General features: G+C 54.1%; 68 non-coding genes across 68 annotated transcripts; 34 read left to right on the top strand and 34 right to left on the bottom strand.

Annotated features, from left to right (window-relative positions):
• Nucleotides 1-586: 586 nt before the first annotated feature.
• On the bottom strand, nt 587-659 carry Trnar-acg (transfer RNA arginine (anticodon ACG)). Its single transcript has one exon. It is a non-coding gene; the product is annotated as a tRNA-Arg (tRNA).
• A 443-nt stretch (nt 660-1,102) lies between these two features.
• On the top strand, nt 1,103-1,194 carry Trnai-uau (transfer RNA isoleucine (anticodon UAU)). Its single transcript is given in 2 exon segments — nt 1,103-1,140; nt 1,159-1,194. It is a non-coding gene; the product is annotated as a tRNA-Ile (tRNA).
• Nucleotides 1,195-1,305: 111 nt separating this feature from the next.
• Trnad-guc (transfer RNA aspartic acid (anticodon GUC)) lies at nt 1,306-1,377 on the top strand. The gene has a single exon. It is a non-coding gene; the product is annotated as a tRNA-Asp (tRNA).
• A 233-nt stretch (nt 1,378-1,610) lies between these two features.
• Nucleotides 1,611-1,682, bottom strand: Trnam-cau (transfer RNA methionine (anticodon CAU)). Its single transcript has one exon. It is a non-coding gene; the product is annotated as a tRNA-Met (tRNA).
• A 283-nt stretch (nt 1,683-1,965) lies between these two features.
• On the bottom strand, nt 1,966-2,038 carry Trnar-acg (transfer RNA arginine (anticodon ACG)). Its single transcript has one exon. It is a non-coding gene; the product is annotated as a tRNA-Arg (tRNA).
• Nucleotides 2,039-2,481: 443 nt separating this feature from the next.
• On the top strand, nt 2,482-2,573 carry Trnai-uau (transfer RNA isoleucine (anticodon UAU)). The gene is given in 2 exon segments: nt 2,482-2,519; nt 2,538-2,573. It is a non-coding gene; the product is annotated as a tRNA-Ile (tRNA).
• Nucleotides 2,574-2,684: 111 nt separating this feature from the next.
• Nucleotides 2,685-2,756, top strand: Trnad-guc (transfer RNA aspartic acid (anticodon GUC)). Its single transcript has one exon. It is a non-coding gene; the product is annotated as a tRNA-Asp (tRNA).
• Nucleotides 2,757-2,989: 233 nt separating this feature from the next.
• Nucleotides 2,990-3,061, bottom strand: Trnam-cau (transfer RNA methionine (anticodon CAU)). Its single transcript has one exon. It is a non-coding gene; the product is annotated as a tRNA-Met (tRNA).
• A 283-nt stretch (nt 3,062-3,344) lies between these two features.
• Trnar-acg (transfer RNA arginine (anticodon ACG)) lies at nt 3,345-3,417 on the bottom strand. The gene has a single exon. It is a non-coding gene; the product is annotated as a tRNA-Arg (tRNA).
• Nucleotides 3,418-3,860: 443 nt separating this feature from the next.
• Nucleotides 3,861-3,952, top strand: Trnai-uau (transfer RNA isoleucine (anticodon UAU)). The gene is given in 2 exon segments: nt 3,861-3,898; nt 3,917-3,952. It is a non-coding gene; the product is annotated as a tRNA-Ile (tRNA).
• Nucleotides 3,953-4,063: 111 nt separating this feature from the next.
• Nucleotides 4,064-4,135, top strand: Trnad-guc (transfer RNA aspartic acid (anticodon GUC)). Its single transcript has one exon. It is a non-coding gene; the product is annotated as a tRNA-Asp (tRNA).
• A 233-nt stretch (nt 4,136-4,368) lies between these two features.
• Trnam-cau (transfer RNA methionine (anticodon CAU)) lies at nt 4,369-4,440 on the bottom strand. Its single transcript has one exon. It is a non-coding gene; the product is annotated as a tRNA-Met (tRNA).
• A 283-nt stretch (nt 4,441-4,723) lies between these two features.
• Trnar-acg (transfer RNA arginine (anticodon ACG)) lies at nt 4,724-4,796 on the bottom strand. Its single transcript has one exon. It is a non-coding gene; the product is annotated as a tRNA-Arg (tRNA).
• A 443-nt stretch (nt 4,797-5,239) lies between these two features.
• Nucleotides 5,240-5,331, top strand: Trnai-uau (transfer RNA isoleucine (anticodon UAU)). Its single transcript is given in 2 exon segments — nt 5,240-5,277; nt 5,296-5,331. It is a non-coding gene; the product is annotated as a tRNA-Ile (tRNA).
• A 111-nt stretch (nt 5,332-5,442) lies between these two features.
• Nucleotides 5,443-5,514, top strand: Trnad-guc (transfer RNA aspartic acid (anticodon GUC)). The gene has a single exon. It is a non-coding gene; the product is annotated as a tRNA-Asp (tRNA).
• Nucleotides 5,515-5,747: 233 nt separating this feature from the next.
• On the bottom strand, nt 5,748-5,819 carry Trnam-cau (transfer RNA methionine (anticodon CAU)). Its single transcript has one exon. It is a non-coding gene; the product is annotated as a tRNA-Met (tRNA).
• A 283-nt stretch (nt 5,820-6,102) lies between these two features.
• On the bottom strand, nt 6,103-6,175 carry Trnar-acg (transfer RNA arginine (anticodon ACG)). Its single transcript has one exon. It is a non-coding gene; the product is annotated as a tRNA-Arg (tRNA).
• Nucleotides 6,176-6,618: 443 nt separating this feature from the next.
• Nucleotides 6,619-6,710, top strand: Trnai-uau (transfer RNA isoleucine (anticodon UAU)). Its single transcript is given in 2 exon segments — nt 6,619-6,656; nt 6,675-6,710. It is a non-coding gene; the product is annotated as a tRNA-Ile (tRNA).
• A 111-nt stretch (nt 6,711-6,821) lies between these two features.
• On the top strand, nt 6,822-6,893 carry Trnad-guc (transfer RNA aspartic acid (anticodon GUC)). The gene has a single exon. It is a non-coding gene; the product is annotated as a tRNA-Asp (tRNA).
• Nucleotides 6,894-7,126: 233 nt separating this feature from the next.
• Nucleotides 7,127-7,198, bottom strand: Trnam-cau (transfer RNA methionine (anticodon CAU)). Its single transcript has one exon. It is a non-coding gene; the product is annotated as a tRNA-Met (tRNA).
• A 283-nt stretch (nt 7,199-7,481) lies between these two features.
• On the bottom strand, nt 7,482-7,554 carry Trnar-acg (transfer RNA arginine (anticodon ACG)). Its single transcript has one exon. It is a non-coding gene; the product is annotated as a tRNA-Arg (tRNA).
• A 443-nt stretch (nt 7,555-7,997) lies between these two features.
• Trnai-uau (transfer RNA isoleucine (anticodon UAU)) lies at nt 7,998-8,089 on the top strand. The gene is given in 2 exon segments: nt 7,998-8,035; nt 8,054-8,089. It is a non-coding gene; the product is annotated as a tRNA-Ile (tRNA).
• Nucleotides 8,090-8,200: 111 nt separating this feature from the next.
• Trnad-guc (transfer RNA aspartic acid (anticodon GUC)) lies at nt 8,201-8,272 on the top strand. Its single transcript has one exon. It is a non-coding gene; the product is annotated as a tRNA-Asp (tRNA).
• A 233-nt stretch (nt 8,273-8,505) lies between these two features.
• On the bottom strand, nt 8,506-8,577 carry Trnam-cau (transfer RNA methionine (anticodon CAU)). The gene has a single exon. It is a non-coding gene; the product is annotated as a tRNA-Met (tRNA).
• Nucleotides 8,578-8,860: 283 nt separating this feature from the next.
• On the bottom strand, nt 8,861-8,933 carry Trnar-acg (transfer RNA arginine (anticodon ACG)). The gene has a single exon. It is a non-coding gene; the product is annotated as a tRNA-Arg (tRNA).
• Nucleotides 8,934-9,376: 443 nt separating this feature from the next.
• On the top strand, nt 9,377-9,468 carry Trnai-uau (transfer RNA isoleucine (anticodon UAU)). Its single transcript is given in 2 exon segments — nt 9,377-9,414; nt 9,433-9,468. It is a non-coding gene; the product is annotated as a tRNA-Ile (tRNA).
• A 111-nt stretch (nt 9,469-9,579) lies between these two features.
• On the top strand, nt 9,580-9,651 carry Trnad-guc (transfer RNA aspartic acid (anticodon GUC)). The gene has a single exon. It is a non-coding gene; the product is annotated as a tRNA-Asp (tRNA).
• Nucleotides 9,652-9,884: 233 nt separating this feature from the next.
• Nucleotides 9,885-9,956, bottom strand: Trnam-cau (transfer RNA methionine (anticodon CAU)). The gene has a single exon. It is a non-coding gene; the product is annotated as a tRNA-Met (tRNA).
• Nucleotides 9,957-10,239: 283 nt separating this feature from the next.
• On the bottom strand, nt 10,240-10,312 carry Trnar-acg (transfer RNA arginine (anticodon ACG)). Its single transcript has one exon. It is a non-coding gene; the product is annotated as a tRNA-Arg (tRNA).
• A 443-nt stretch (nt 10,313-10,755) lies between these two features.
• On the top strand, nt 10,756-10,847 carry Trnai-uau (transfer RNA isoleucine (anticodon UAU)). The gene is given in 2 exon segments: nt 10,756-10,793; nt 10,812-10,847. It is a non-coding gene; the product is annotated as a tRNA-Ile (tRNA).
• Nucleotides 10,848-10,958: 111 nt separating this feature from the next.
• Nucleotides 10,959-11,030, top strand: Trnad-guc (transfer RNA aspartic acid (anticodon GUC)). Its single transcript has one exon. It is a non-coding gene; the product is annotated as a tRNA-Asp (tRNA).
• Nucleotides 11,031-11,263: 233 nt separating this feature from the next.
• Trnam-cau (transfer RNA methionine (anticodon CAU)) lies at nt 11,264-11,335 on the bottom strand. Its single transcript has one exon. It is a non-coding gene; the product is annotated as a tRNA-Met (tRNA).
• A 283-nt stretch (nt 11,336-11,618) lies between these two features.
• On the bottom strand, nt 11,619-11,691 carry Trnar-acg (transfer RNA arginine (anticodon ACG)). Its single transcript has one exon. It is a non-coding gene; the product is annotated as a tRNA-Arg (tRNA).
• Nucleotides 11,692-12,134: 443 nt separating this feature from the next.
• Trnai-uau (transfer RNA isoleucine (anticodon UAU)) lies at nt 12,135-12,226 on the top strand. The gene is given in 2 exon segments: nt 12,135-12,172; nt 12,191-12,226. It is a non-coding gene; the product is annotated as a tRNA-Ile (tRNA).
• Nucleotides 12,227-12,337: 111 nt separating this feature from the next.
• Nucleotides 12,338-12,409, top strand: Trnad-guc (transfer RNA aspartic acid (anticodon GUC)). The gene has a single exon. It is a non-coding gene; the product is annotated as a tRNA-Asp (tRNA).
• A 233-nt stretch (nt 12,410-12,642) lies between these two features.
• Nucleotides 12,643-12,714, bottom strand: Trnam-cau (transfer RNA methionine (anticodon CAU)). Its single transcript has one exon. It is a non-coding gene; the product is annotated as a tRNA-Met (tRNA).
• A 283-nt stretch (nt 12,715-12,997) lies between these two features.
• Nucleotides 12,998-13,070, bottom strand: Trnar-acg (transfer RNA arginine (anticodon ACG)). Its single transcript has one exon. It is a non-coding gene; the product is annotated as a tRNA-Arg (tRNA).
• A 443-nt stretch (nt 13,071-13,513) lies between these two features.
• Trnai-uau (transfer RNA isoleucine (anticodon UAU)) lies at nt 13,514-13,605 on the top strand. The gene is given in 2 exon segments: nt 13,514-13,551; nt 13,570-13,605. It is a non-coding gene; the product is annotated as a tRNA-Ile (tRNA).
• A 111-nt stretch (nt 13,606-13,716) lies between these two features.
• Trnad-guc (transfer RNA aspartic acid (anticodon GUC)) lies at nt 13,717-13,788 on the top strand. The gene has a single exon. It is a non-coding gene; the product is annotated as a tRNA-Asp (tRNA).
• Nucleotides 13,789-14,021: 233 nt separating this feature from the next.
• On the bottom strand, nt 14,022-14,093 carry Trnam-cau (transfer RNA methionine (anticodon CAU)). Its single transcript has one exon. It is a non-coding gene; the product is annotated as a tRNA-Met (tRNA).
• A 283-nt stretch (nt 14,094-14,376) lies between these two features.
• Trnar-acg (transfer RNA arginine (anticodon ACG)) lies at nt 14,377-14,449 on the bottom strand. Its single transcript has one exon. It is a non-coding gene; the product is annotated as a tRNA-Arg (tRNA).
• A 443-nt stretch (nt 14,450-14,892) lies between these two features.
• On the top strand, nt 14,893-14,984 carry Trnai-uau (transfer RNA isoleucine (anticodon UAU)). The gene is given in 2 exon segments: nt 14,893-14,930; nt 14,949-14,984. It is a non-coding gene; the product is annotated as a tRNA-Ile (tRNA).
• A 111-nt stretch (nt 14,985-15,095) lies between these two features.
• Nucleotides 15,096-15,167, top strand: Trnad-guc (transfer RNA aspartic acid (anticodon GUC)). Its single transcript has one exon. It is a non-coding gene; the product is annotated as a tRNA-Asp (tRNA).
• A 233-nt stretch (nt 15,168-15,400) lies between these two features.
• Nucleotides 15,401-15,472, bottom strand: Trnam-cau (transfer RNA methionine (anticodon CAU)). Its single transcript has one exon. It is a non-coding gene; the product is annotated as a tRNA-Met (tRNA).
• A 283-nt stretch (nt 15,473-15,755) lies between these two features.
• On the bottom strand, nt 15,756-15,828 carry Trnar-acg (transfer RNA arginine (anticodon ACG)). The gene has a single exon. It is a non-coding gene; the product is annotated as a tRNA-Arg (tRNA).
• Nucleotides 15,829-16,271: 443 nt separating this feature from the next.
• On the top strand, nt 16,272-16,363 carry Trnai-uau (transfer RNA isoleucine (anticodon UAU)). The gene is given in 2 exon segments: nt 16,272-16,309; nt 16,328-16,363. It is a non-coding gene; the product is annotated as a tRNA-Ile (tRNA).
• A 111-nt stretch (nt 16,364-16,474) lies between these two features.
• On the top strand, nt 16,475-16,546 carry Trnad-guc (transfer RNA aspartic acid (anticodon GUC)). The gene has a single exon. It is a non-coding gene; the product is annotated as a tRNA-Asp (tRNA).
• Nucleotides 16,547-16,779: 233 nt separating this feature from the next.
• On the bottom strand, nt 16,780-16,851 carry Trnam-cau (transfer RNA methionine (anticodon CAU)). The gene has a single exon. It is a non-coding gene; the product is annotated as a tRNA-Met (tRNA).
• Nucleotides 16,852-17,134: 283 nt separating this feature from the next.
• On the bottom strand, nt 17,135-17,207 carry Trnar-acg (transfer RNA arginine (anticodon ACG)). Its single transcript has one exon. It is a non-coding gene; the product is annotated as a tRNA-Arg (tRNA).
• Nucleotides 17,208-17,650: 443 nt separating this feature from the next.
• Trnai-uau (transfer RNA isoleucine (anticodon UAU)) lies at nt 17,651-17,742 on the top strand. The gene is given in 2 exon segments: nt 17,651-17,688; nt 17,707-17,742. It is a non-coding gene; the product is annotated as a tRNA-Ile (tRNA).
• Nucleotides 17,743-17,853: 111 nt separating this feature from the next.
• Nucleotides 17,854-17,925, top strand: Trnad-guc (transfer RNA aspartic acid (anticodon GUC)). Its single transcript has one exon. It is a non-coding gene; the product is annotated as a tRNA-Asp (tRNA).
• Nucleotides 17,926-18,158: 233 nt separating this feature from the next.
• On the bottom strand, nt 18,159-18,230 carry Trnam-cau (transfer RNA methionine (anticodon CAU)). Its single transcript has one exon. It is a non-coding gene; the product is annotated as a tRNA-Met (tRNA).
• Nucleotides 18,231-18,513: 283 nt separating this feature from the next.
• Trnar-acg (transfer RNA arginine (anticodon ACG)) lies at nt 18,514-18,586 on the bottom strand. The gene has a single exon. It is a non-coding gene; the product is annotated as a tRNA-Arg (tRNA).
• Nucleotides 18,587-19,029: 443 nt separating this feature from the next.
• Nucleotides 19,030-19,121, top strand: Trnai-uau (transfer RNA isoleucine (anticodon UAU)). Its single transcript is given in 2 exon segments — nt 19,030-19,067; nt 19,086-19,121. It is a non-coding gene; the product is annotated as a tRNA-Ile (tRNA).
• Nucleotides 19,122-19,232: 111 nt separating this feature from the next.
• Nucleotides 19,233-19,304, top strand: Trnad-guc (transfer RNA aspartic acid (anticodon GUC)). Its single transcript has one exon. It is a non-coding gene; the product is annotated as a tRNA-Asp (tRNA).
• Nucleotides 19,305-19,537: 233 nt separating this feature from the next.
• On the bottom strand, nt 19,538-19,609 carry Trnam-cau (transfer RNA methionine (anticodon CAU)). The gene has a single exon. It is a non-coding gene; the product is annotated as a tRNA-Met (tRNA).
• Nucleotides 19,610-19,892: 283 nt separating this feature from the next.
• On the bottom strand, nt 19,893-19,965 carry Trnar-acg (transfer RNA arginine (anticodon ACG)). The gene has a single exon. It is a non-coding gene; the product is annotated as a tRNA-Arg (tRNA).
• Nucleotides 19,966-20,408: 443 nt separating this feature from the next.
• On the top strand, nt 20,409-20,500 carry Trnai-uau (transfer RNA isoleucine (anticodon UAU)). Its single transcript is given in 2 exon segments — nt 20,409-20,446; nt 20,465-20,500. It is a non-coding gene; the product is annotated as a tRNA-Ile (tRNA).
• A 111-nt stretch (nt 20,501-20,611) lies between these two features.
• On the top strand, nt 20,612-20,683 carry Trnad-guc (transfer RNA aspartic acid (anticodon GUC)). Its single transcript has one exon. It is a non-coding gene; the product is annotated as a tRNA-Asp (tRNA).
• Nucleotides 20,684-21,271: 588 nt separating this feature from the next.
• Trnar-acg (transfer RNA arginine (anticodon ACG)) lies at nt 21,272-21,344 on the bottom strand. Its single transcript has one exon. It is a non-coding gene; the product is annotated as a tRNA-Arg (tRNA).
• Nucleotides 21,345-21,787: 443 nt separating this feature from the next.
• On the top strand, nt 21,788-21,879 carry Trnai-uau (transfer RNA isoleucine (anticodon UAU)). Its single transcript is given in 2 exon segments — nt 21,788-21,825; nt 21,844-21,879. It is a non-coding gene; the product is annotated as a tRNA-Ile (tRNA).
• A 111-nt stretch (nt 21,880-21,990) lies between these two features.
• On the top strand, nt 21,991-22,062 carry Trnad-guc (transfer RNA aspartic acid (anticodon GUC)). Its single transcript has one exon. It is a non-coding gene; the product is annotated as a tRNA-Asp (tRNA).
• Nucleotides 22,063-22,295: 233 nt separating this feature from the next.
• Trnam-cau (transfer RNA methionine (anticodon CAU)) lies at nt 22,296-22,367 on the bottom strand. Its single transcript has one exon. It is a non-coding gene; the product is annotated as a tRNA-Met (tRNA).
• A 283-nt stretch (nt 22,368-22,650) lies between these two features.
• Trnar-acg (transfer RNA arginine (anticodon ACG)) lies at nt 22,651-22,723 on the bottom strand. The gene has a single exon. It is a non-coding gene; the product is annotated as a tRNA-Arg (tRNA).
• Nucleotides 22,724-23,166: 443 nt separating this feature from the next.
• Nucleotides 23,167-23,258, top strand: Trnai-uau (transfer RNA isoleucine (anticodon UAU)). Its single transcript is given in 2 exon segments — nt 23,167-23,204; nt 23,223-23,258. It is a non-coding gene; the product is annotated as a tRNA-Ile (tRNA).
• A 111-nt stretch (nt 23,259-23,369) lies between these two features.
• Nucleotides 23,370-23,441, top strand: Trnad-guc (transfer RNA aspartic acid (anticodon GUC)). Its single transcript has one exon. It is a non-coding gene; the product is annotated as a tRNA-Asp (tRNA).
• A 233-nt stretch (nt 23,442-23,674) lies between these two features.
• Nucleotides 23,675-23,746, bottom strand: Trnam-cau (transfer RNA methionine (anticodon CAU)). Its single transcript has one exon. It is a non-coding gene; the product is annotated as a tRNA-Met (tRNA).
• A 283-nt stretch (nt 23,747-24,029) lies between these two features.
• On the bottom strand, nt 24,030-24,102 carry Trnar-acg (transfer RNA arginine (anticodon ACG)). The gene has a single exon. It is a non-coding gene; the product is annotated as a tRNA-Arg (tRNA).
• Between the last annotated feature and the right edge of the window lie 266 nt (nt 24,103-24,368).

The following is a 24,368-nucleotide window of genomic DNA, read 5'->3' on the forward strand; positions in this document are numbered from 1 at the left end:
GCGATTTTTATATCGCGAAAGTTGCACGCGTGGCCCCAAAGGACATTAACGTTGCGATCAAGGAATGTAGTTACTGCAAAATCGTAAGAAAGTCTGCGTCTTAGGAAGTGTTTCTCGCATTCTTCACACGACGTCGTCGTTTCACGACTTACAGGGGTTGCTGTTGACGCTGAATCAGCTCACCCCAGGCTTAATGATCGAGCTCGAGGCACCCAAGAAAAAGAATAATTTTAGCAGAGCGTGGTTTCGATCCACGGACCTCTGGGTTATGTGCCCAGCACGCTTCCACTGCGCCACTCTGCTGCGTGGAGCCGTCCGCGCTCTTCGGTGCGTGACATGGGACACTTGGAAAGCGTTGTCTGCGTCGGTTTCCCGCGCCTACCGTTTAATTAAGTGCGTAACATCTCTCAGCTTGACTTGTCTCGACTTTGCTCGACTGACGCTACGCTGACGCTTGCACGAAGCGATATTTACCGCAATCGTCTCGAGATGCAGCTGCGAGATGCTCAGGATTAACATTGCACTCCACGAAGGTGGAGACATTCGAATCCACTGCCTAGCTACGCGCCCGCAACTAACAAAATGCCGACCCTGCCAGGATTCGAACCTGGAATCTTCTGATCCGTAGTCAGACGCGTTATCCGTTGCGCCACAGGGCCACTGTTTGCGGTTTTTACCACGAGGCGGGTGCACATCGCAAAGCAACGTGTTCTCCGTGGCTCGGCAACTGCATGTCGTCCACTGACAACGGCGGCGCGGCCACTCTGGTCTTGCGCACTCTGCAGGGAGCTGCCAAGGAAGGCATCTCTCCTCCAGCTGCTCGGCCACGGTGCGCCTGCACGGCTTAGAGCTTGCCACACATCTGCCCTCGCTGTTGGACAGGTAGCAGAAGGCAAGGCGCGCGTTTTTCTGCATTTTTTTCGGCGAGGACAAGCGGTTGATATGCTTGTAAGTGTAGCATATGAAGCAAGAATCGAATGAGGCAGTCGTAGACAGGTGCTAAATTCGCAGTATGGCCGCAGGTGACGATCTTATGACGGGTGTGCAGCCACAACAGGTTGGCAGCAAAGTGAGTATCGCTAACTGAAAGCTCTTTGCTGTAGCCCCAGTGGCGCAATTGGTTAGCGCACGGTACTTATAAGGCAGTAGCCGTGAGCAATGCCGGGGTTGTGAGTTCGAGCCTCACCTGGGGCATACTTTTATTTCGTAGCAGCTGACTCTGAAAGCATCGGGACGCGAGAGTTGAGATGTATCACCTGCTTGAGAAAGATAAGTGTGCGTGCATTATAGTCACCGATCGCGTGTTCCTCGGTAGTATAGTGGTTAGTATCCCCGCCTGTCACGCGGGAGACCGGGGTTCGATTCCCCGCCGGGGAGGTGCGATTTTTATATCGCGAAAGTTGCACGCGTGGCCCCAAAGGACATTAACGTTGCGATCAAGGAATGTAGTTACTGCAAAATCGTAAGAAAGTCTGCGTCTTAGGAAGTGTTTCTCGCATTCTTCACACGACGTCGTCGTTTCACGACTTACAGGGGTTGCTGTTGACGCTGAATCAGCTCACCCCAGGCTTAATGATCGAGCTCGAGGCACCCAAGAAAAAGAATAATTTTAGCAGAGCGTGGTTTCGATCCACGGACCTCTGGGTTATGGGCCCAGCACGCTTCCACTGCGCCACTCTGCTGCGTGGAGCCGTCCGCGCTCTTCGGTGCGTGACATGGGACACTTGGAAAGCGTTGTCTGCGTCGGTTTCCCGCGCCTACCGTTTAATTAAGTGCGTAACATCTCTCAGCTTGACTTGTCTCGACTTTGCTCGACTGACGCTACGCTGACGCTTGCACGAAGCGATATTTACCGCAATCGTCTCGAGATGCAGCTGCGAGATGCTCAGGATTAACATTGCACTCCACGAAGGTGGAGACATTCGAATCCACTGCCTAGCTACGCGCCCGCAACTAACAAAATGCCGACCCTGCCAGGATTCGAACCTGGAATCTTCTGATCCGTAGTCAGACGCGTTATCCGTTGCGCCACAGGGCCACTGTTTGCGTTTTTTACCACGAGGCGGGTGCACATCGCAAAGCAACGTGTTCTCCGTGGCTCGGCAACTGCATGTCGTCCACTGACAACGGCGGCGCGGCCACTCTGGTCTTGCGCACTCTGCAGGGAGCTGCCAAGGAAGGCATCTCTCCTCCAGCTGCTCGGCCACGGTGCGCCTGCACGGCTTAGAGCTTGCCACACATCTGCCCTCGCTGTTGGACAGGTAGCAGAAGGCAAGGCGCGCGTTTTTCTGCATTTTTTTCGGCGATGACAAGCGGTTGATATGCTTGTAAGTGTAGCATATGAAGCAAGAATCGAATGAGGCAGTCGTAGACAGGTGCTAAATTCGCAGTATGGCCGCAGGTGACGATCTTATGACGGGTGTGCAGCCACAACAGGTTGGCAGCAAAGTGAGTATCGCTAACTGAAAGCTCTCTGCTGTAGCCCCAGTGGCGCAATTGGTTAGCGCACGGTACTTATAAGGCAGTAGCCGTGAGCAATGCCGGGGTTGTGAGTTCGAGCCTCACCTGGGGCATACTTTTATTTCGTAGCAGCTGACTCTGAAAGCATCGGGACGCGAGAGTTGAGATGTATCACCTGCTTGAGAAAGATAAGTGTGCGTGCATTATAGTCACCGATCGCGTGTTCCTCGGTAGTATAGTGGTTAGTATCCCCGCCTGTCACGCGGGAGACCGGGGTTCGATTCCCCGCCGGGGAGTTGCGATTTTTATATCGCGAAAGTTGCACGCGTGGCCCCAAAGGACATTAACGTTGCGATCAAGGAATGTAGTTACTGCAAAATCGTAAGAAAGTCTGCGTCTTAGGAAGTGTTTCTCGCATTCTTCACACGACGTCGTCGTTTCACGACTTACAGGGGTTGCTGTTGACGCTGAATCAGCTCACCCCAGGCTTAATGATCGAGCTCGAGGCACCCAAGAAAAAGAATAATTTTAGCAGAGCGTGGTTTCGATCCACGGACCTCTGGGTTATGGGCCCAGCACGCTTCCACTGCGCCACTCTGCTGCGTGGAGCCGTCCGCGCTCTTCGGTGCGTGACATGGGACACTTGGAAAGCGTTGTCTGCGTCGGTTTCCCGCGCCTACCGTTTAATTAAGTGCGTAACATCTCTCAGCTTGACTTGTCTCGACTTTGCTCGACTGACGCTACGCTGACGCTTGCACGAAGCGATATTTACCGCAATCGTCTCGAGATGCAGCTGCGAGATGCTCAGGATTAACATTGCACTCCACGAAGGTGGAGACATTCGAATCCACTGCCTAGCTACGCGCCCGCAACTAACAAAATGCCGACCCTGCCAGGATTCGAACCTGGAATCTTCTGATCCGTAGTCAGACGCGTTATCCGTTGCGCCACAGGGCCACTGTTTGCGTTTTTTACCACGAGGCGGGTGCACATCGCAAAGCAACGTGTTCTCCGTGGCTCGGCAACTGCATGTCGTCCACTGACAACGGCGGCGCGGCCACTCTGGTCTTGCGCACTCTGCAGGGAGCTGCCAAGGAAGGCATCTCTCCTCCAGCTGCTCGGCCACGGTGCGCCTGCACGGCTTAGAGCTTGCCACACATCTGCCCTCGCTGTTGGACAGGTAGCAGAAGGCAAGGCGCGCGTTTTTCTGCATTTTTTTCGGCGAGGACAAGCGGTTGATATGCTTGTAAGTGTAGCATATGAAGCAAGAATCGAATGAGGCAGTCGTAGACAGGTGCTAAATTCGCAGTATGGCCGCAGGTGACGATCTTATGACGGGTGTGCAGCCACAACAGGTTGGCAGCAAAGTGAGTATCGCTAACTGAAAGCTCTCTGCTGTAGCCCCAGTGGCGCAATTGGTTAGCGCACGGTACTTATAAGGCAGTAGCCGTGAGCAATGCCGGGGTTGTGAGTTCGAGCCTCACCTGGGGCATACTTTTATTTCGTAGCAGCTGACTCTGAAAGCATCGGGACGCGAGAGTTGAGATGTATCACCTGCTTGAGAAAGATAAGTGTGCGTGCATTATAGTCACCGATCGCGTGTTCCTCGGTAGTATAGTGGTTAGTATCCCCGCCTGTCACGCGGGAGACCGGGGTTCGATTCCCCGCCGGGGAGTTGCGATTTTTATATCGCGAAAGTTGCACGCGTGGCCCCAAAGGACATTAACGTTGCGATCAAGGAATGTAGTTACTGCAAAATCGTAAGAAAGTCTGCGTCTTAGGAAGTGTTTCTCGCATTCTTCACACGACGTCGTCGTTTCACGACTTACAGGGGTTGCTGTTGACGCTGAATCAGCTCACCCCAGGCTTAATGATCGAGCTCGAGGCACCCAAGAAAAAGAATAATTTTAGCAGAGCGTGGTTTCGATCCACGGACCTCTGGGTTATGGGCCCAGCACGCTTCCACTGCGCCACTCTGCTGCGTGGAGCCGTCCGCGCTCTTCGGTGCGTGACATGGGACACTTGGAAAGCGTTGTCTGCGTCGGTTTCCCGCGCCTACCGTTTAATTAAGTGCGTAACATCTCTCAGCTTGACTTGTCTCGACTTTGCTCGACTGACGCTACGCTGACGCTTGCACGAAGCGATATTTACCGCAATCGTCTCGAGATGCAGCTGCGAGATGCTCAGGATTAACATTGCACTCCACGAAGGTGGAGACATTCGAATCCACTGCCTAGCTACGCGCCCGCAACTAACAAAATGCCGACCCTGCCAGGATTCGAACCTGGAATCTTCTGATCCGTAGTCAGACGCGTTATCCGTTGCGCCACAGGGCCACTGTTTGCGTTTTTTACCACGAGGCGGGTGCACATCGCAAAGCAACGTGTTCTCCGTGGCTCGGCAACTGCATGTCGTCCACTGACAACGGCGGCGCGGCCACTCTGGTCTTGCGCACTCTGCAGGGAGCTGCCAAGGAAGGCATCTCTCCTCCAGCTGCTCGGCCACGGTGCGCCTGCACGGCTTAGAGCTTGCCACACATCTGCCCTCGCTGTTGGACAGGTAGCAGAAGGCAAGGCGCGCGTTTTTCTGCATTTTTTTCGGCGAGGACAAGCGGTTGATATGCTTGTAAGTGTAGCATATGAAGCAAGAATCGAATGAGGCAGTCGTAGACAGGTGCTAAATTCGCAGTATGGCCGCAGGTGACGATCTTATGACGGGTGTGCAGCCACAACAGGTTGGCAGCAAAGTGAGTATCGCTAACTGAAAGCTCTCTGCTGTAGCCCCAGTGGCGCAATTGGTTAGCGCACGGTACTTATAAGGCAGTAGCCGTGAGCAATGCCGGGGTTGTGAGTTCGAGCCTCACCTGGGGCATACTTTTATTTCGTAGCAGCTGACTCTGAAAGCATCGGGACGCGAGAGTTGAGATGTATCACCTGCTTGAGAAAGATAAGTGTGCGTGCATTATAGTCACCGATCGCGTGTTCCTCGGTAGTATAGTGGTTAGTATCCCCGCCTGTCACGCGGGAGACCGGGGTTCGATTCCCCGCCGGGGAGGTGCGATTTTTATATCGCGAAAGTTGCACGCGTGGCCCCAAAGGACATTAACGTTGCGATCAAGGAATGTAGTTACTGCAAAATCGTAAGAAAGTCTGCGTCTTAGGAAGTGTTTCTCGCATTCTTCACACGACGTCGTCGTTTCACGACTTACAGGGGTTGCTGTTGACGCTGAATCAGCTCACCCCAGGCTTAATGATCGAGCTCGAGGCACCCAAGAAAAAGAATAATTTTAGCAGAGCGTGGTTTCGATCCACGGACCTCTGGGTTATGGGCCCAGCACGCTTCCACTGCGCCACTCTGCTGCGTGGAGCCGTCCGCGCTCTTCGGTGCGTGACATGGGACACTTGGAAAGCGTTGTCTGCGTCGGTTTCCCGCGCCTACCGTTTAATTAAGTGCGTAACATCTCTCAGCTTGACTTGTCTCGACTTTGCTCGACTGACGCTACGCTGACGCTTGCACGAAGCGATATTTACCGCAATCGTCTCGAGATGCAGCTGCGAGATGCTCAGGATTAACATTGCACTCCACGAAGGTGGAGACATTCGAATCCACTGCCTAGCTACGCGCCCGCAACTAACAAAATGCCGACCCTGCCAGGATTCGAACCTGGAATCTTCTGATCCGTAGTCAGACGCGTTATCCGTTGCGCCACAGGGCCACTGTTTGCGTTTTTTACCACGAGGCGGGTGCACATCGCAAAGCAACGTGTTCTCCGTGGCTCGGCAACTGCATGTCGTCCACTGACAACGGCGGCGCGGCCACTCTGGTCTTGCGCACTCTGCAGGGAGCTGCCAAGGAAGGCATCTCTCCTCCAGCTGCTCGGCCACGGTGCGCCTGCACGGCTTAGAGCTTGCCACACATCTGCCCTCGCTGTTGGACAGGTAGCAGAAGGCAAGGCGCGCGTTTTTCTGCATTTTTTTCGGCGAGGACAAGCGGTTGATATGCTTGTAAGTGTAGCATATGAAGCAAGAATCGAATGAGGCAGTCGTAGACAGGTGCTAAATTCGCAGTATGGCCGCAGGTGACGATCTTATGACGGGTGTGCAGCCACAACAGGTTGGCAGCAAAGTGAGTATCGCTAACTGAAAGCTCTCTGCTGTAGCCCCAGTGGCGCAATTGGTTAGCGCACGGTACTTATAAGGCAGTAGCCGTGAGCAATGCCGGGGTTGTGAGTTCGAGCCTCACCTGGGGCATACTTTTATTTCGTAGCAGCTGACTCTGAAAGCATCGGGACGCGAGAGTTGAGATGTATCACCTGCTTGAGAAAGATAAGTGTGCGTGCATTATAGTCACCGATCGCGTGTTCCTCGGTAGTATAGTGGTTAGTATCCCCGCCTGTCACGCGGGAGACCGGGGTTCGATTCCCCGCCGGGGAGTTGCGATTTTTATATCGCGAAAGTTGCACGCGTGGCCCCAAAGGACATTAACGTTGCGATCAAGGAATGTAGTTACTGCAAAATCGTAAGAAAGTCTGCGTCTTAGGAAGTGTTTCTCGCATTCTTCACACGACGTCGTCGTTTCACGACTTACAGGGGTTGCTGTTGACGCTGAATCAGCTCACCCCAGGCTTAATGATCGAGCTCGAGGCACCCAAGAAAAAGAATAATTTTAGCAGAGCGTGGTTTCGATCCACGGACCTCTGGGTTATGGGCCCAGCACGCTTCCACTGCGCCACTCTGCTGCGTGGAGCCGTCCGCGCTCTTCGGTGCGTGACATGGGACACTTGGAAAGCGTTGTCTGCGTCGGTTTCCCGCGCCTACCGTTTAATTAAGTGCGTAACATCTCTCAGCTTGACTTGTCTCGACTTTGCTCGACTGACGCTACGCTGACGCTTGCACGAAGCGATATTTACCGCAATCGTCTCGAGATGCAGCTGCGAGATGCTCAGGATTAACATTGCACTCCACGAAGGTGGAGACATTCGAATCCACTGCCTAGCTACGCGCCCGCAACTAACAAAATGCCGACCCTGCCAGGATTCGAACCTGGAATCTTCTGATCCGTAGTCAGACGCGTTATCCGTTGCGCCACAGGGCCACTGTTTGCGTTTTTTACCACGAGGCGGGTGCACATCGCAAAGCAACGTGTTCTCCGTGGCTCGGCAACTGCATGTCGTCCACTGACAACGGCGGCGCGGCCACTCTGGTCTTGCGCACTCTGCAGGGAGCTGCCAAGGAAGGCATCTCTCCTCCAGCTGCTCGGCCACGGTGCGCCTGCACGGCTTAGAGCTTGCCACACATCTGCCCTCGCTGTTGGACAGGTAGCAGAAGGCAAGGCGCGCGTTTTTCTGCATTTTTTTCGGCGAGGACAAGCGGTTGATATGCTTGTAAGTGTAGCATATGAAGCAAGAATCGAATGAGGCAGTCGTAGACAGGTGCTAAATTCGCAGTATGGCCGCAGGTGACGATCTTATGACGGGTGTGCAGCCACAACAGGTTGGCAGCAAAGTGAGTATCGCTAACTGAAAGCTCTCTGCTGTAGCCCCAGTGGCGCAATTGGTTAGCGCACGGTACTTATAAGGCAGTAGCCGTGAGCAATGCCGGGGTTGTGAGTTCGAGCCTCACCTGGGGCATACTTTTATTTCGTAGCAGCTGACTCTGAAAGCATCGGGACGCGAGAGTTGAGATGTATCACCTGCTTGAGAAAGATAAGTGTGCGTGCATTATAGTCACCGATCGCGTGTTCCTCGGTAGTATAGTGGTTAGTATCCCCGCCTGTCACGCGGGAGACCGGGGTTCGATTCCCCGCCGGGGAGGTGCGATTTTTATATCGCGAAAGTTGCACGCGTGGCCCCAAAGGACATTAACGTTGCGATCAAGGAATGTAGTTACTGCAAAATCGTAAGAAAGTCTGCGTCTTAGGAAGTGTTTCTCGCATTCTTCACACGACGTCGTCGTTTCACGACTTACAGGGGTTGCTGTTGACGCTGAATCAGCTCACCCCAGGCTTAATGATCGAGCTCGAGGCACCCAAGAAAAAGAATAATTTTAGCAGAGCGTGGTTTCGATCCACGGACCTCTGGGTTATGGGCCCAGCACGCTTCCACTGCGCCACTCTGCTGCGTGGAGCCGTCCGCGCTCTTCGGTGCGTGACATGGGACACTTGGAAAGCGTTGTCTGCGTCGGTTTCCCGCGCCTACCGTTTAATTAAGTGCGTAACATCTCTCAGCTTGACTTGTCTCGACTTTGCTCGACTGACGCTACGCTGACGCTTGCACGAAGCGATATTTACCGCAATCGTCTCGAGATGCAGCTGCGAGATGCTCAGGATTAACATTGCACTCCACGAAGGTGGAGACATTCGAATCCACTGCCTAGCTACGCGCCCGCAACTAACAAAATGCCGACCCTGCCAGGATTCGAACCTGGAATCTTCTGATCCGTAGTCAGACGCGTTATCCGTTGCGCCACAGGGCCACTGTTTGCGTTTTTTACCACGAGGCGGGTGCACATCGCAAAGCAACGTGTTCTCCGTGGCTCGGCAACTGCATGTCGTCCACTGACAACGGCGGCGCGGCCACTCTGGTCTTGCGCACTCTGCAGGGAGCTGCCAAGGAAGGCATCTCTCCTCCAGCTGCTCGGCCACGGTGCGCCTGCACGGCTTAGAGCTTGCCACACATCTGCCCTCGCTGTTGGACAGGTAGCAGAAGGCAAGGCGCGCGTTTTTCTGCATTTTTTTCGGCGAGGACAAGCGGTTGATATGCTTGTAAGTGTAGCATATGAAGCAAGAATCGAATGAGGCAGTCGTAGACAGGTGCTAAATTCGCAGTATGGCCGCAGGTGACGATCTTATGACGGGTGTGCAGCCACAACAGGTTGGCAGCAAAGTGAGTATCGCTAACTGAAAGCTCTCTGCTGTAGCCCCAGTGGCGCAATTGGTTAGCGCACGGTACTTATAAGGCAGTAGCCGTGAGCAATGCCGGGGTTGTGAGTTCGAGCCTCACCTGGGGCATACTTTTATTTCGTAGCAGCTGACTCTGAAAGCATCGGGACGCGAGAGTTGAGATGTATCACCTGCTTGAGAAAGATAAGTGTGCGTGCATTATAGTCACCGATCGCGTGTTCCTCGGTAGTATAGTGGTTAGTATCCCCGCCTGTCACGCGGGAGACCGGGGTTCGATTCCCCGCCGGGGAGGTGCGATTTTTATATCGCGAAAGTTGCACGCGTGGCCCCAAAGGACATTAACGTTGCGATCAAGGAATGTAGTTACTGCAAAATCGTAAGAAAGTCTGCGTCTTAGGAAGTGTTTCTCGCATTCTTCACACGACGTCGTCGTTTCACGACTTACAGGGGTTGCTGTTGACGCTGAATCAGCTCACCCCAGGCTTAATGATCGAGCTCGAGGCACCCAAGAAAAAGAATAATTTTAGCAGAGCGTGGTTTCGATCCACGGACCTCTGGGTTATGGGCCCAGCACGCTTCCACTGCGCCACTCTGCTGCGTGGAGCCGTCCGCGCTCTTCGGTGCGTGACATGGGACACTTGGAAAGCGTTGTCTGCGTCGGTTTCCCGCGCCTACCGTTTAATTAAGTGCGTAACATCTCTCAGCTTGACTTGTCTCGACTTTGCTCGACTGACGCTACGCTGACGCTTGCACGAAGCGATATTTACCGCAATCGTCTCGAGATGCAGCTGCGAGATGCTCAGGATTAACATTGCACTCCACGAAGGTGGAGACATTCGAATCCACTGCCTAGCTACGCGCCCGCAACTAACAAAATGCCGACCCTGCCAGGATTCGAACCTGGAATCTTCTGATCCGTAGTCAGACGCGTTATCCGTTGCGCCACAGGGCCACTGTTTGCGTTTTTTACCACGAGGCGGGTGCACATCGCAAAGCAACGTGTTCTCCGTGGCTCGGCAACTGCATGTCGTCCACTGACAACGGCGGCGCGGCCACTCTGGTCTTGCGCACTCTGCAGGGAGCTGCCAAGGAAGGCATCTCTCCTCCAGCTGCTCGGCCACGGTGCGCCTGCACGGCTTAGAGCTTGCCACACATCTGCCCTCGCTGTTGGACAGGTAGCAGAAGGCAAGGCGCGCGTTTTTCTGCATTTTTTTCGGCGAGGACAAGCGGTTGATATGCTTGTAAGTGTAGCATATGAAGCAAGAATCGAATGAGGCAGTCGTAGACAGGTGCTAAATTCGCAGTATGGCCGCAGGTGACGATCTTATGACGGGTGTGCAGCCACAACAGGTTGGCAGCAAAGTGAGTATCGCTAACTGAAAGCTCTCTGCTGTAGCCCCAGTGGCGCAATTGGTTAGCGCACGGTACTTATAAGGCAGTAGCCGTGAGCAATGCCGGGGTTGTGAGTTCGAGCCTCACCTGGGGCATACTTTTATTTCGTAGCAGCTGACTCTGAAAGCATCGGGACGCGAGAGTTGAGATGTATCACCTGCTTGAGAAAGATAAGTGTGCGTGCATTATAGTCACCGATCGCGTGTTCCTCGGTAGTATAGTGGTTAGTATCCCCGCCTGTCACGCGGGAGACCGGGGTTCGATTCCCCGCCGGGGAGGTGCGATTTTTATATCGCGAAAGTTGCACGCGTGGCCCCAAAGGACATTAACGTTGCGATCAAGGAATGTAGTTACTGCAAAATCGTAAGAAAGTCTGCGTCTTAGGAAGTGTTTCTCGCATTCTTCACACGACGTCGTCGTTCCACGACTTACAGGGGTTGCTGTTGACGCTGAATCAGCTCACCCCAGGCTTAATGATCGAGCTCGAGGCACCCAAGAAAAAGAATAATTTTAGCAGAGCGTGGTTTCGATCCACGGACCTCTGGGTTATGGGCCCAGCACGCTTCCACTGCGCCACTCTGCTGCGTGGAGCCGTCCGCGCTCTTCGGTGCGTGACATGGGACACTTGGAAAGCGTTGTCTGCGTCGGTTTCCCGCGCCTACCGTTTAATTAAGTGCGTAACATCTCTCAGCTTGACTTGTCTCGACTTTGCTCGACTGACGCTACGCTGACGCTTGCACGAAGCGATATTTACCGCAATCGTCTCGAGATGCAGCTGCGAGATGCTCAGGATTAACATTGCACTCCACGAAGGTGGAGACATTCGAATCCACTGCCTAGCTACGCGCCCGCAACTAACAAAATGCCGACCCTGCCAGGATTCGAACCTGGAATCTTCTGATCCGTAGTCAGACGCGTTATCCGTTGCGCCACAGGGCCACTGTTTGCGTTTTTTACCACGAGGCGGGTGCACATCGCAAAGCAACGTGTTCTCCGTGGCTCGGCAACTGCATGTCGTCCACTGACAACGGCGGCGCGGCCACTCTGGTCTTGCGCACTCTGCAGGGAGCTGCCAAGGAAGGCATCTCTCCTCCAGCTGCTCGGCCACGGTGCGCCTGCACGGCTTAGAGCTTGCCACACATCTGCCCTCGCTGTTGGACAGGTAGCAGAAGGCAAGGCGCGCGTTTTTCTGCATTTTTTTCGGCGAGGACAAGCGGTTGATATGCTTGTAAGTGTAGCATATGAAGCAAGAATCGAATGAGGCAGTCGTAGACAGGTGCTAAATTCGCAGTATGGCCGCAGGTGACGATCTTATGACGGGTGTGCAGCCACAACAGGTTGGCAGCAAAGTGAGTATCGCTAACTGAAAGCTCTCTGCTGTAGCCCCAGTGGCGCAATTGGTTAGCGCACGGTACTTATAAGGCAGTAGCCGTGAGCAATGCCGGGGTTGTGAGTTCGAGCCTCACCTGGGGCATACTTTTATTTCGTAGCAGCTGACTCTGAAAGCATCGGGACGCGAGAGTTGAGATGTATCACCTGCTTGAGAAAGATAAGTGTGCGTGCATTATAGTCACCGATCGCGTGTTCCTCGGTAGTATAGTGGTTAGTATCCCCGCCTGTCACGCGGGAGACCGGGGTTCGATTCCCCGCCGGGGAGGTGCGATTTTTATATCGCGAAAGTTGCACGCGTGGCCCCAAAGGACATTAACGTTGCGATCAAGGAATGTAGTTACTGCAAAATCGTAAGAAAGTCTGCGTCTTAGGAAGTGTTTCTCGCATTCTTCACACGACGTCGTCGTTCCACGACTTACAGGGGTTGCTGTTGACGCTGAATCAGCTCACCCCAGGCTTAATGATCGAGCTCGAGGCACCCAAGAAAAAGAATAATTTTAGCAGAGCGTGGTTTCGATCCACGGACCTCTGGGTTATGGGCCCAGCACGCTTCCACTGCGCCACTCTGCTGCGTGGAGCCGTCCGCGCTCTTCGGTGCGTGACATGGGACACTTGGAAAGCGTTGTCTGCGTCGGTTTCCCGCGCCTACCGTTTAATTAAGTGCGTAACATCTCTCAGCTTGACTTGTCTCGACTTTGCTCGACTGACGCTACGCTGACGCTTGCACGAAGCGATATTTACCGCAATCGTCTCGAGATGCAGCTGCGAGATGCTCAGGATTAACATTGCACTCCACGAAGGTGGAGACATTCGAATCCACTGCCTAGCTACGCGCCCGCAACTAACAAAATGCCGACCCTGCCAGGATTCGAACCTGGAATCTTCTGATCCGTAGTCAGACGCGTTATCCGTTGCGCCACAGGGCCACTGTTTGCGTTTTTTACCACGAGGCGGGTGCACATCGCAAAGCAACGTGTTCTCCGTGGCTCGGCAACTGCATGTCGTCCACTGACAACGGCGGCGCGGCCACTCTGGTCTTGCGCACTCTGCAGGGAGCTGCCAAGGAAGGCATCTCTCCTCCAGCTGCTCGGCCACGGTGCGCCTGCACGGCTTAGAGCTTGCCACACATCTGCCCTCGCTGTTGGACAGGTAGCAGAAGGCAAGGCGCGCGTTTTTCTGCATTTTTTTCGGCGAGGACAAGCGGTTGATATGCTTGTAAGTGTAGCATATGAAGCAAGAATCGAATGAGGCAGTCGTAGACAGGTGCTAAATTCGCAGTATGGCCGCAGGTGACGATCTTATGACGGGTGTGCAGCCACAACAGGTTGGCAGCAAAGTGAGTATCGCTAACTGAAAGCTCTCTGCTGTAGCCCCAGTGGCGCAATTGGTTAGCGCACGGTACTTATAAGGCAGTAGCCGTGAGCAATGCCGGGGTTGTGAGTTCGAGCCTCACCTGGGGCATACTTTTATTTCGTAGCAGCTGACTCTGAAAGCATCGGGACGCGAGAGTTGAGATGTATCACCTGCTTGAGAAAGATAAGTGTGCGTGCATTATAGTCACCGATCGCGTGTTCCTCGGTAGTATAGTGGTTAGTATCCCCGCCTGTCACGCGGGAGACCGGGGTTCGATTCCCCGCCGGGGAGGTGCGATTTTTATATCGCGAAAGTTGCACGCGTGGCCCCAAAGGACATTAACGTTGCGATCAAGGAATGTAGTTACTGCAAAATCGTAAGAAAGTCTGCGTCTTAGGAAGTGTTTCTCGCATTCTTCACACGACGTCGTCGTTCCACGACTTACAGGGGTTGCTGTTGACGCTGAATCAGCTCACCCCAGGCTTAATGATCGAGCTCGAGGCACCCAAGAAAAAGAATAATTTTAGCAGAGCGTGGTTTCGATCCACGGACCTCTGGGTTATGGGCCCAGCACGCTTCCACTGCGCCACTCTGCTGCGTGGAGCCGTCCGCGCTCTTCGGTGCGTGACATGGGACACTTGGAAAGCGTTGTCTGCGTCGGTTTCCCGCGCCTACCGTTTAATTAAGTGCGTAACATCTCTCAGCTTGACTTGTCTCGACTTTGCTCGACTGACGCTACGCTGACGCTTGCACGAAGCGATATTTACCGCAATCGTCTCGAGATGCAGCTGCGAGATGCTCAGGATTAACATTGCACTCCACGAAGGTGGAGACATTCGAATCCACTGCCTAGCTACGCGCCCGCAACTAACAAAATGCCGACCCTGCCAGGATTCGAACCTGGAATCTTCTGATCCGTAGTCAGACGCGTTATCCGTTGCGCCACAGGGCCACTGTTTGCGTTTTTTACCACGAGGCGGGTGCACATCGCAAAGCAACGTGTTCTCCGTGGCTCGGCAACTGCATGTCGTCCACTGACAACGGCGGCGCGGCCACTCTGGTCTTGCGCACTCTGCAGGGAGCTGCCAAGGAAGGCATCTCTCCTCCAGCTGCTCGGCCACGGTGCGCCTGCACGGCTTAGAGCTTGCCACACATCTGCCCTCGCTGTTGGACAGGTAGCAGAAGGCAAGGCGCGCGTTTTTCTGCATTTTTTTCGGCGAGGACAAGCGGTTGATATGCTTGTAAGTGTAGCATATGAAGCAAGAATCGAATGAGGCAGTCGTAGACAGGTGCTAAATTCGCAGTATGGCCGCAGGTGACGATCTTATGACGGGTGTGCAGCCACAACAGGTTGGCAGCAAAGTGAGTATCGCTAACTGAAAGCTCTCTGCTGTAGCCCCAGTGGCGCAATTGGTTAGCGCACGGTACTTATAAGGCAGTAGCCGTGAGCAATGCCGGGGTTGTGAGTTCGAGCCTCACCTGGGGCATACTTTTATTTCGTAGCAGCTGACTCTGAAAGCATCGGGACGCGAGAGTTGAGATGTATCACCTGCTTGAGAAAGATAAGTGTGCGTGCATTATAGTCACCGATCGCGTGTTCCTCGGTAGTATAGTGGTTAGTATCCCCGCCTGTCACGCGGGAGACCGGGGTTCGATTCCCCGCCGGGGAGGTGCGATTTTTATATCGCGAAAGTTGCACGCGTGGCCCCAAAGGACATTAACGTTGCGATCAAGGAATGTAGTTACTGCAAAATCGTAAGAAAGTCTGCGTCTTAGGAAGTGTTTCTCGCATTCTTCACACGACGTCGTCGTTCCACGACTTACAGGGGTTGCTGTTGACGCTGAATCAGCTCACCCCAGGCTTAATGATCGAGCTCGAGGCACCCAAGAAAAAGAATAATTTTAGCAGAGCGTGGTTTCGATCCACGGACCTCTGGGTTATGGGCCCAGCACGCTTCCACTGCGCCACTCTGCTGCGTGGAGCCGTCCGCGCTCTTCGGTGCGTGACATGGGACACTTGGAAAGCGTTGTCTGCGTCGGTTTCCCGCGCCTACCGTTTAATTAAGTGCGTAACATCTCTCAGCTTGACTTGTCTCGACTTTGCTCGACTGACGCTACGCTGACGCTTGCACGAAGCGATATTTACCGCAATCGTCTCGAGATGCAGCTGCGAGATGCTCAGGATTAACATTGCACTCCACGAAGGTGGAGACATTCGAATCCACTGCCTAGCTACGCGCCCGCAACTAACAAAATGCCGACCCTGCCAGGATTCGAACCTGGAATCTTCTGATCCGTAGTCAGACGCGTTATCCGTTGCGCCACAGGGCCACTGTTTGCGTTTTTTACCACGAGGCGGGTGCACATCGCAAAGCAACGTGTTCTCCGTGGCTCGGCAACTGCATGTCGTCCACTGACAACGGCGGCGCGGCCACTCTGGTCTTGCGCACTCTGCAGGGAGCTGCCAAGGAAGGCATCTCTCCTCCAGCTGCTCGGCCACGGTGCGCCTGCACGGCTTAGAGCTTGCCACACATCTGCCCTCGCTGTTGGACAGGTAGCAGAAGGCAAGGCGCGCGTTTTTCTGCATTTTTTTCGGCGAGGACAAGCGGTTGATATGCTTGTAAGTGTAGCATATGAAGCAAGAATCGAATGAGGCAGTCGTAGACAGGTGCTAAATTCGCAGTATGGCCGCAGGTGACGATCTTATGACGGGTGTGCAGCCACAACAGGTTGGCAGCAAAGTGAGTATCGCTAACTGAAAGCTCTCTGCTGTAGCCCCAGTGGCGCAATTGGTTAGCGCACGGTACTTATAAGGCAGTAGCCGTGAGCAATGCCGGGGTTGTGAGTTCGAGCCTCACCTGGGGCATACTTTTATTTCGTAGCAGCTGACTCTGAAAGCATCGGGACGCGAGAGTTGAGATGTATCACCTGCTTGAGAAAGATAAGTGTGCGTGCATTATAGTCACCGATCGCGTGTTCCTCGGTAGTATAGTGGTTAGTATCCCCGCCTGTCACGCGGGAGACCGGGGTTCGATTCCCCGCCGGGGAGGTGCGATTTTTATATCGCGAAAGTTGCACGCGTGGCCCCAAAGGACATTAACGTTGCGATCAAGGAATGTAGTTACTGCAAAATCGTAAGAAAGTCTGCGTCTTAGGAAGTGTTTCTCGCATTCTTCACACGACGTCGTCGTTCCACGACTTACAGGGGTTGCTGTTGACGCTGAATCAGCTCACCCCAGGCTTAATGATCGAGCTCGAGGCACCCAAGAAAAAGAATAATTTTAGCAGAGCGTGGTTTCGATCCACGGACCTCTGGGTTATGGGCCCAGCACGCTTCCACTGCGCCACTCTGCTGCGTGGAGCCGTCCGCGCTCTTCGGTGCGTGACATGGGACACTTGGAAAGCGTTGTCTGCGTCGGTTTCCCGCGCCTACCGTTTAATTAAGTGCGTAACATCTCTCAGCTTGACTTGTCTCGACTTTGCTCGACTGACGCTACGCTGACGCTTGCACGAAGCGATATTTACCGCAATCGTCTCGAGATGCAGCTGCGAGATGCTCAGGATTAACATTGCACTCCACGAAGGTGGAGACATTCGAATCCACTGCCTAGCTACGCGCCCGCAACTAACAAAATGCCGACCCTGCCAGGATTCGAACCTGGAATCTTCTGATCCGTAGTCAGACGCGTTATCCGTTGCGCCACAGGGCCACTGTTTGCGTTTTTTACCACGAGGCGGGTGCACATCGCAAAGCAACGTGTTCTCCGTGGCTCGGCAACTGCATGTCGTCCACTGACAACGGCGGCGCGGCCACTCTGGTCTTGCGCACTCTGCAGGGAGCTGCCAAGGAAGGCATCTCTCCTCCAGCTGCTCGGCCACGGTGCGCCTGCACGGCTTAGAGCTTGCCACACATCTGCCCTCGCTGTTGGACAGGTAGCAGAAGGCAAGGCGCGCGTTTTTCTGCATTTTTTTCGGCGAGGACAAGCGGTTGATATGCTTGTAAGTGTAGCATATGAAGCAAGAATCGAATGAGGCAGTCGTAGACAGGTGCTAAATTCGCAGTATGGCCGCAGGTGACGATCTTATGACGGGTGTGCAGCCACAACAGGTTGGCAGCAAAGTGAGTATCGCTAACTGAAAGCTCTCTGCTGTAGCCCCAGTGGCGCAATTGGTTAGCGCACGGTACTTATAAGGCAGTAGCCGTGAGCAATGCCGGGGTTGTGAGTTCGAGTCTCACCTGGGGCATACTTTTATTTCGTAGCAGCTGACTCTGAAAGCATCGGGACGCGAGAGTTGAGATGTATCACCTGCTTGAGAAAGATAAGTGTGCGTGCATTATAGTCACCGATCGCGTGTTCCTCGGTAGTATAGTGGTTAGTATCCCCGCCTGTCACGCGGGAGACCGGGGTTCGATTCCCCGCCGGGGAGGTGCGATTTTTATATCGCGAAAGTTGCACGCGTGGCCCCAAAGGACATTAACGTTGCGATCAAGGAATGTAGTTACTGCAAAATCGTAAGAAAGTCTGCGTCTTAGGAAGTGTTTCTCGCATTCTTCACACGACGTCGTCGTTCCACGACTTACAGGGGTTGCTGTTGACGCTGAATCAGCTCACCCCAGGCTTAATGATCGAGCTCGAGGCACCCAAGAAAAAGAATAATTTTAGCAGAGCGTGGTTTCGATCCACGGACCTCTGGGTTATGGGCCCAGCACGCTTCCACTGCGCCACTCTGCTGCGTGGAGCCGTCCGCGCTCTTCGGTGCGTGACATGGGACACTTGGAAAGCGTTGTCTGCGTCGGTTTCCCGCGCCTACCGTTTAATTAAGTGCGTAACATCTCTCAGCTTGACTTGTCTCGACTTTGCTCGACTGACGCTACGCTGACGCTTGCACGAAGCGATATTTACCGCAATCGTCTCGAGATGCAGCTGCGAGATGCTCAGGATTAACATTGCACTCCACGAAGGTGGAGACATTCGAATCCACTGCCTAGCTACGCGCCCGCAACTAACAAAATGCCGACCCTGCCAGGATTCGAACCTGGAATCTTCTGATCCGTAGTCAGACGCGTTATCCGTTGCGCCACAGGGCCACTGTTTGCGTTTTTTACCACGAGGCGGGTGCACATCGCAAAGCAACGTGTTCTCCGTGGCTCGGCAACTGCATGTCGTCCACTGACAACGGCGGCGCGGCCACTCTGGTCTTGCGCACTCTGCAGGGAGCTGCCAAGGAAGGCATCTCTCCTCCAGCTGCTCGGCCACGGTGCGCCTGCACGGCTTAGAGCTTGCCACACATCTGCCCTCGCTGTTGGACAGGTAGCAGAAGGCAAGGCGCGCGTTTTTCTGCATTTTTTTCGGCGAGGACAAGCGGTTGATATGCTTGTAAGTGTAGCATATGAAGCAAGAATCGAATGAGGCAGTCGTAGACAGGTGCTAAATTCGCAGTATGGCCGCAGGTGACGATCTTATGACGGGTGTGCAGCCACAACAGGTTGGCAGCAAAGTGAGTATCGCTAACTGAAAGCTCTCTGCTGTAGCCCCAGTGGCGCAATTGGTTAGCGCACGGTACTTATAAGGCAGTAGCCGTGAGCAATGCCGGGGTTGTGAGTTCGAGCCTCACCTGGGGCATACTTTTATTTCGTAGCAGCTGACTCTGAAAGCATCGGGACGCGAGAGTTGAGATGTATCACCTGCTTGAGAAAGATAAGAGTGCGTGCATTATAGTCACCGATCGCGTGTTCCTCGGTAGTATAGTGGTTAGTATCCTCGCCTGTCACGCGGGAGACCGGGGTTCGATTCCCCGCCGGGGAGGTGCGATTTTTATATCGCGAAAGTTGCACGCGTGGCCCCAAAGGACATTAACGTTGCGATCAAGGAATGTAGTTACTGCAAAATCGTAAGAAAGTCTGCGTCTTAGGAAGTGTTTCTCGCATTCTTCACACGACGTCGTCGTTTCACGACTTACAGGGGTTGCTGTTGACGCTGAATCAGCTCACCCCAGGCTTAATGATCGAGCTCGAGGCACCCAAGAAAAAGAATAATTTTAGCAGAGCGTGGTTTCGATCCACGGACCTCTGGGTTATGGGCCCAGCACGCTTCCACTGCGCCACTCTGCTGCGTGGAGCCGTCCGCGCTCTTCGGTGCGTGACATGGGACACTTGGAAAGCGTTGTCTGCGTCGGTTTCCCGCGCCTACCGTTTAATTAAGTGCGTAACATCTCTCAGCTTGACTTGTCTCGACTTTGCTCGACTGACGCTACGCTGACGCTTGCACGAAGCGATATTTACCGCAATCGTCTCGAGATGCAGCTGCGAGATGCTCAGGATTAACATTGCACTCCACGAAGGTGGAGACATTCGAATCCACTGCCTAGCTACGCGCCCGCAACTAACAAAATGCCGACCCTGCCAGGATTCGAACCTGGAATCTTCTGATCCGTAGTCAGACGCGTTATCCGTTGCGCCACAGGGCCACTGTTTGCGTTTTTTACCACGAGGCGGGTGCACATCGCAAAGCAACGTGTTCTCCGTGGCTCGGCAACTGCATGTCGTCCACTGACAACGGCGGCGCGGCCACTCTGGTCTTGCGCACTCTGCAGGGAGCTGCCAAGGAAGGCATCTCTCCTCCAGCTGCTCGGCCACGGTGCGCCTGCACGGCTTAGAGCTTGCCACACATCTGCCCTCGCTGTTGGACAGGTAGCAGAAGGCAAGGCGCGCGTTTTTCTGCATTTTTTTCGGCGAGGACAAGCGGTTGATATGCTTGTAAGTGTAGCATATGAAGCAAGAATCGAATGAGGCAGTCGTAGACAGGTGCTAAATTCGCAGTATGGCCGCAGGTGACGATCTTATGACGGGTGTGCAGCCACAACAGGTTGGCAGCAAAGTGAGTATCGCTAACTGAAAGCTCTCTGCTGTAGCCCCAGTGGCGCAATTGGTTAGCGCACGGTACTTATAAGGCAGTAGCCGTGAGCAATGCCGGGGTTGTGAGTTCGAGCCTCACCTGGGGCATACTTTTATTTCGTAGCAGCTGACTCTGAAAGCATCGGGACGCGAGAGTTGAGATGTATCACCTGCTTGAGAAAGATAAGAGTGCGTGCATTATAGTCACCGATCGCGTGTTCCTCGGTAGTATAGTGGTTAGTATCCTCGCCTGTCACGCGGGAGACCGGGGTTCGATTCCCCGCCGGGGAGGTGCGATTTTTATATCGCGAAAGTTGCACGCGTGGCCCCAAAGGACATTAACGTTGCGATCAAGGAATGTAGTTACTGCAAAATCGTAAGAAAGTCTGCGTCTTAGGAAGTGTTTCTCGCATTCTTCACACGACGTCGTCGTTTCACGACTTACAGGGGTTGCTGTTGACGCTGAATCAGCTCACCCCAGGCTTAATGATCGAGCTCGAGGCACCCAAGAAAAAGAATAATTTTAGCAGAGCGTGGTTTCCATCCACGGACCTCTGGGTTATGGGCCCAGCACGCTTCCACTGCGCCACTCTGCTGCGTGGAGCCGTCCGCGCTCTTCGGTGCGTGACATGGGACACTTGGAAAGCGTTGTCTGCGTCGGTTTCCCGCGCCTACCGTTTAATTAAGTGCGTAACATCTCTCAGCTTGACTTGTCTCGACTTTGCTCGACTGACGCTACGCTGACGCTTGCACGAAGCGATATTTACCGCAATCGTCTCGAGATGCAGCTGCGAGATGCTCAGGATTAACATTGCACTCCACGAAGGTGGAGACATTCGAATCCACTGCCTAGCTACGCGCCCGCAACTAACAAAATGCCGACCCTGCCAGGATTCGAACCTGGAATCTTCTGATCCGTAGTCAGACGCGTTATCCGTTGCGCCACAGGGCCACTGTTTGCGTTTTTTACCACGAGGCGGGTGCACATCGCAAAGCAACGTGTTCTCCGTGGCTCGGCAACTGCATGTCGTCCACTGACAACGGCGGCGCGGCCACTCTGGTCTTGCGCACTCTGCAGGGAGCTGCCAAGGAAGGCATCTCTCCTCCAGCTGCTCGGCCACGGTGCGCCTGCACGGCTTAGAGCTTGCCACACATCTGCCCTCGCTGTTGGACAGGTAGCAGAAGGCAAGGCGCGCGTTTTTCTGCATTTTTTTCGGCGAGGACAAGCGGTTGATATGCTTGTAAGTGTAGCATATGAAGCAAGAATCGAATGAGGCAGTCGTAGACAGGTGCTAAATTCGCAGTATGGCCGCAGGGGACGATCTTATGACGGGTGTGCAGCCACAACAGGTTGGCAGCAAAGTGAGTATCGCTAACTGAAAGCTCTCTGCTGTAGCCCCAGTGGCGCAATTGGTTAGCGCACGGTACTTATAAGGCAGTAGCCGTGAGCAATGCCGGGGTTGTGAGTTCGAGCCTCACCTGGGGCATACTTTTATTTCGTAGCAGCTGACTCTGAGAGCATCGGGACGCGAGAGTTGAGATGTATCACCTGCTTGAGAAAGATAAGAGTGCGTGCATTATAGTCACCGATCGCGTGTTCCTCGGTAGTATAGTGGTTAGTATCCCCGCCTGTCACGCGGGAGACCGGGGTTCGATTCCCCGCCGGGGAGGTGCGATTTTTATATCGCGAAAGTTGCACGCGTGGCCCCAAAGGACATTAACGTTGCGATCAAGGAATGTAGTTACTGCAAAATCGTAAGAAAGTCTGCGTCTTAGGAAGTGTTTCTCGCATTCTTCACACGACGTCGTCGTTCCACGACTTACAGGGGTTGCTGTTGACGCTGAATCAGCTCACCCCAGGCTTAATGATCGAGCTCGAGGCACCCAAGAAAAAGAATAATTTTAGCAGAGCGTGGTTTCGATCCACGGACCTCTGGGTTATGGGCCCAGCACGCTTCCACTGCGCCACTCTGCTGCGTGGAGCCGTCCGCGCTCTTCGGTGCGTGACATGGGACACTTGGAAAGCGTTGTCTGCGTCGGTTTCCCGCGCCTACCGTTTAATTAAGTGCGTAACATCTCTCAGCTTGACTTGTCTCGACTTTGCTCGACTGACGCTACGCTGACGCTTGCACGAAGCGATATTTACCGCAATCGTCTCGAGATGCAGCTGCGAGATGCTCAGGATTAACATTGCACTCCACGAAGGTGGAGACATTCGAATCCACTGCCTAGCTACGCGCCCGCAACTAACAAAATGCCGACCCTGCCAGGATTCGAACCTGGAATCTTCTGATCCGTAGTCAGACGCGTTATCCGTTGCGCCACAGGGCCACTGTTTGCGTTTTTTACCACGAGGCGGGTGCACATCGCAAAGCAACGTGTTCTCCGTGGCTCGGCAACTGCATGTCGTCCACTGACAACGGCGGCGCGGCCACTCTGGTCTTGCGCACTCTGCAGGGAGCTGCCAAGGAAGGCATCTCTCCTCCAGCTGCTCGGCCACGGTGCGCCTGCACGGCTTAGAGCTTGCCACACATCTGCCCTCGCTGTTGGACAGGTAGCAGAAGGCAAGGCGCGCGTTTTTCTGCATTTTTTTCGGCGAGGACAAGCGGTTGATATGCTTGTAAGTGTAGCATATGAAGCAAGAATCGAATGAGGCAGTCGTAGACAGGTGCTAAATTCGCAGTATGGCCGCAGGTGACGATCTTATGACGGGTGTGCAGCCACAACAGGTTGGCAGCAAAGTGAGTATCGCTAACTGAAAGCTCTCTGCTGTAGCCCCAGTGGCGCAATTGGTTAGCGCACGGTACTTATAAGGCAGTAGCCGTGAGCAATGCCGGGGTTGTGAGTTCGAGCCTCACCTGGGGCATACTTTTATTTCGTAGCAGCTGACTCTGAAAGCATCGGGACGCGAGAGTTGAGATGTATCACCTGCTTGAGAAAGATAAGTGTGCGTGCATTATAGTCACCGATCGCGTGTTCCTCGGTAGTATAGTGGTTAGTATCCCCGCCTGTCACGCGGGAGACCGGGGTTCGATTCCCCGCCGGGGAGGTGCGATTTTTATATCGCGAAAGTTGCACGCGTGGCCCCAAAGGACATTAACGTTGCGATCAAGGAATGTAGTTACTGCAAAATCGTAAGAAAGTCTGCGTCTTAGGAAGTGTTTCTCGCATTCTTCACACGACGTCGTCGTTCCACGACTTACAGGGGTTGCTGTTGACGCTGAATCAGCTCACCCCAGGCTTAATGATCGAGCTCGAGGCACCCAAGAAAAAGAATAATTTTAGCAGAGCGTGGTTTCGATCCACGGACCTCTGGGTTATGGGCCCAGCACGCTTCCACTGCGCCACTCTGCTGCGTGGAGCCGTCCGCGCTCTTCGGTGCGTGACATGGGACACTTGGAAAGCGTTGTCTGCGTCGGTTTCCCGCGCCTACCGTTTAATTAAGTGCGTAACATCTCTCAGCTTGACTTGTCTCGACTTTGCTCGACTGACGCTACGCTGACGCTTGCACGAAGCGATATTTACCGCAATCGTCTCGAGATGCAGCTGCGAGATGCTCAGGATTAACATTGCACTCCACGAAGGTGGAGACATTCGAATCCACTGCCTAGCTACGCGCCCGCAACTAACAAAATGCCGACCCTGCCAGGATTCGAACCTGGAATCTTCTGATCCGTAGTCAGACGCGTTATCCGTTGCGCCACAGGGCCACTGTTTGCGTTTTTTACCACGAGGCGGGTGCACATCGCAAAGCAACGTGTTCTCCGTGGCTCGGCAACTGCATGTCGTCCACTGACAACGGCGGCGCGGCCACTCTGGTCTTGCGCACTCTGCAGGGAGCTGCCAAGGAAGGCATCTCTCCTCCAGCTGCTCGGCCACGGTGCGCCTGCACGGCTTAGAGCTTGCCACACATCTGCCCTCGCTGTTGGACAGGTAGCAGAAGGCAAGGCGCGCGTTTTTCTGCATTTTTTTCGGC

This window comes from Schistocerca nitens, chromosome 9 (assembly GCF_023898315.1).
Source record: "Schistocerca nitens isolate TAMUIC-IGC-003100 chromosome 9, iqSchNite1.1, whole genome shotgun sequence".
NCBI lineage: Eukaryota > Metazoa > Arthropoda > Insecta > Orthoptera > Acrididae > Schistocerca > Schistocerca nitens.